This window comes from Leiobunum rupestre, chromosome 3 (assembly GCF_980474605.1).
Source record: "Leiobunum rupestre chromosome 3, qqLeiRupe1.1.hap1, whole genome shotgun sequence".
Classification (NCBI taxonomy): Eukaryota; Metazoa; Arthropoda; class Arachnida; order Opiliones; family Sclerosomatidae; genus Leiobunum; species Leiobunum rupestre.
In genome coordinates, this window is record NC_143386.1 from 37,965,117 (window position 1) to 37,968,860 (window position 3,744).

General features: G+C 35.5%; 1 non-coding gene across 1 annotated transcript; it reads left to right on the plus strand.

Moving 5' to 3' along the window:
• Nucleotides 1-259: 259 nt before the first annotated feature.
• Nucleotides 260-424, plus strand: LOC149951671 (U1 spliceosomal RNA). Its single transcript, XR_016480135.1, has one exon. It is a non-coding gene; the product is annotated as a U1 spliceosomal RNA (small nuclear RNA).
• Nucleotides 425-3,744: the final 3,320 nt, after the last annotated feature.

Below are 3,744 nucleotides of genomic sequence, written 5' to 3' on the forward strand. Positions count from 1 at the left end.
TCAAACTTCATATCTAACTTTTACGTCGAAACGCGATGTTACGCGCAGATACTTCAAATCAAGCTTTACAGTTACAATTATTGAAATCGATAAATGGTTTTTGAACAAATTCTTTAAAATGGTAAGTTTATATTCTATATTACTAAAAATTAAATTATCCGAAATTTCCAGATATAACAATTAAGAAATTTAAATGAAATCCTGTTCATGAAGATTTGCGTGTTTAAAGTTAAATATTGGAATGGTAACGTAGTTAAGCATACTTACCTTGCGTTGCTGCAGCCTTGATCTGTAAGGAGGCGGGCTAGGATGAGATAGCTTCCACTGCACCGAGGAAGAGTTGACTCCTATCAACTATCACCGAATGCGGTAGTTGGGACGCCTAATTTATGGTAGCGGGGTTCTGCGTACGCGCTCAACCCTTCTTTTCGTATAACTAAATTAAAATAAACATGCTATCTTAGCTATCCCATTCATGTGCCAGGGAGTTCTATGCTTTTAACAAAGGAGAATGAATTTAATTTTGCATTGATCCCCGAAACAACTTCAAACAAGAGAATGTTTGCCCTGGACACTCGCATAACTGTTGGGGTTAGCGAGACACTTTAGCCACGTACACACTAGAGCCTGAAACCCAGTTTAGGTCAGTTTGAATGCCAGTTTTGACCGCCGACGATAATTCTTGGTTCACACCTGCAAAATCGCTTCACCCCGGTTCGCTTATAGCCCAGGCTTAACGTCATTTCAAACTACGACCAGAATTTTGAAAATAATAAAATGTATCCCAAAACAATTAGTTAATCATGTTAACTATACATACTGTAATATTATTTGACATAATTTAGAATATTATTCCCATTATTTTGGAAATTACGAGCAATTTTACTTGCCCGCCTATCGTTCTGAAAGCGATTCTAAGCGAACCGACTTGGACAAGTTGCTTCCCCAACCAACATGAAGCGATTTCTCACGCTGGTTTTGGAAGCGACGAATCGCCTTCAAATGACAATCATTAAAACGATACTTGAGTTGATTAAACAAAGTCCAATGAAGGGGCACTTGACCTATTTCAAACGGGTCAGAAATAGTGTCACTTGGAACCAATGCCTTTTGGGCGTCCATATTTAAATTGCCCAATAGGCCCAGGTCTTAATGACCCCTCCCGGGTCTGAGGTCAGGACACTTTCACTGGAAGTTGTTAAATCTCGCACACCACGCACAAGATCAAAGGTTCGAGACCAAACATTTCAACTTAAACTTTGACACATTCAATATTTAAAAGAAATATAACAAATATACTTTCTAACATGAAAGAATCGATACCGATGCTTTATTTTACACATCAATGGTTTTATGGCAATTCGCAATTCTTGGAATAAGAATTCAAGACAAAAAATGAAGCCAAGGAACTTAAGGGAAATAACATATGGGAACGGGTGGCTTATGATAAAGCACAAAAAGAAAAAACGGGAGAGCGAGCGGTCAGCCTATCGGATCAAGGACAAAGACGGGGTCAGGGAATAAAGACTTTGCGCACTAGTCTTCTTAACCAATTTGGGGATGACCCTGCCACCTTGGAGCAACAACCACAGAACCTAACACAAGGAGAACGCAACCTGTGAAAATCTTGCACTTTCTTGCGTACAGTTTTCATTGGTTAGACGCTTTAGCTCCTGCTGCCGTCAGAAGGGGAAAATCCAGAAATTGTATTCCCCCTTTCCGTAAAACATTCAGCGTAAAGGCTCGTCCAATGAAATTTCTACACAACATCGCGTTAGGGTGTTAGAAGGCCTGCTGCGTTCTAATTGTGTTTGTTGCTCTTAGCTGCCACAGTGCCTGGGGCACCTTCGCTGAACGCCTATTGCGAATATAATAATCGTCAGAGATAATGGCCAGCATTCCAACGCAACGAAAGGTATTTTAAAAGAAACTTAAAGGAAAGAGCATAAGAGGGATATTTATGGCTGAGAAACTTAACGAAAGAGAAATATCTTCCAGGAATTAGTATTTGGGCATTACAAGCACTGCTCCAACTAAATTAATGGGAACATCGCAACCAACACTACGATTACTATTATAGTGTGACGAAATTTAAACTGTTCTAAGCGTTATAATTTTAACCATATTAAAACTGGTCTTGCAGTTTTAACTAAACTACGCACTGGTCTGGCAGTTTTAAGTCTACTAAGCACTGGCGTTGCAGTTTTAAGTCTACTAAGCACTGACTTTGCAATTTTGACTGTACTAAGCACAAGCGTTATAGTTTTAACTGTACTAGCTTAAGCAATGGCGTTGCAATTTTAACTGTACATTTTCAGTAAATGAATACTAAGGTGTGCAAAATATGTTTTTGTGACTTCCTCCTCATGCGACAATTCATTTTCGTATTTTTATTAAGGATTGCTCTTTCGGCTGATGCATATTAAAATTTCAAATTTTAGTTTAACTCACATTACGTCATCAATTACGATATGACGCAATTTTAGCGGTACTAAGAAACGCGAACCAATTTTAACTAAAATAAGCAGTGGCTTACATTTGGACTATTGAACATGTTTGACCAGGTTAATCCTGGCGACGCAACTGCGGGAAGAAAGAAGCTCCAACTTTTATCTTTTATGACAACTAAATCCTGGCAAAATCACCAATAAAGGCATTTTCTATAAATAAATAAATAAATAAATAAATAAATAAATAAATAAATAAATAAATAAATAAATAAATAAATAAATAAATAAATAAATAAATACGAAGCTATACAAAATATTTCCTCCTCACTAGACAGATTATTTTGCTTAATTTAAAGAAGCACTATTCTTTAGACAGATTTCTTTTTAAATTTTGAATTTTCCCCAAAATTATTTCAACCCGATCTTTACAATAAGCCAAAAAGAAGTTAGAATATAACTACGTGTTATTACTGGACTTTCTAAAATAATTTCCATCGATTTTCCTCACCTTTTATATATTTTAAAACCCTTCCCTTAAATTTGAGCCTTGAAACTGTAACAGTAAATTGAGAAAAAAAAATTATATTCTAATCGAAATATTTAAACCAATTTGAAAATCACACGCATTAAGCCATGGATAAATTAATAGGGCTGTATGACCAAAATCTAGAAAGAAAAAGACAAAAATACGAGGTAGGCTACATTGCTTTATAGTTGATACGGCACCATATTTTTCATATGAAAAGCTTATTTCTGGGCTTCTGGCGTTGTTGTAACTAGCTCGTGCAGATTTATTTTGCAAATTAGTACTCGTAATGAGTTATAACCTAATTAATTTACTTTTTATGTTAAATTAAAAATGTTGTATGAATATAAAAAAAATTAAACGGTTAAAGGAGTTGGCAACGTTCTATGTTAGCTAATTATATTGATGAATTAAATTGATGTTATATATGTCATATACTTATTTCTATCTATCATTGTCTGCATGTTTAAAGTAGAATCATGAATAGAGTAATATCGGCGTGACGTATGGCGGCCATAGCCCAAAGCTACAGAGCGATACTACTCTATTAATTAACCTCATTAATCCATTGTAGAATTACACATAACAACACGGAGCTTTATTCAGTTTTGGCATGCCTAATGAAAATCTGAAGCTCCACACAAGTCGAGTAAGCGCTGGTAGTAAAAAAAGAGACTTAAGAGTTACATTAAAACGCCATGTTTCTTTCAAGAAAGGCCTATTAGAATTTATTGTTATTGGAAGAAAAACAATGACTTATCTTTTCTA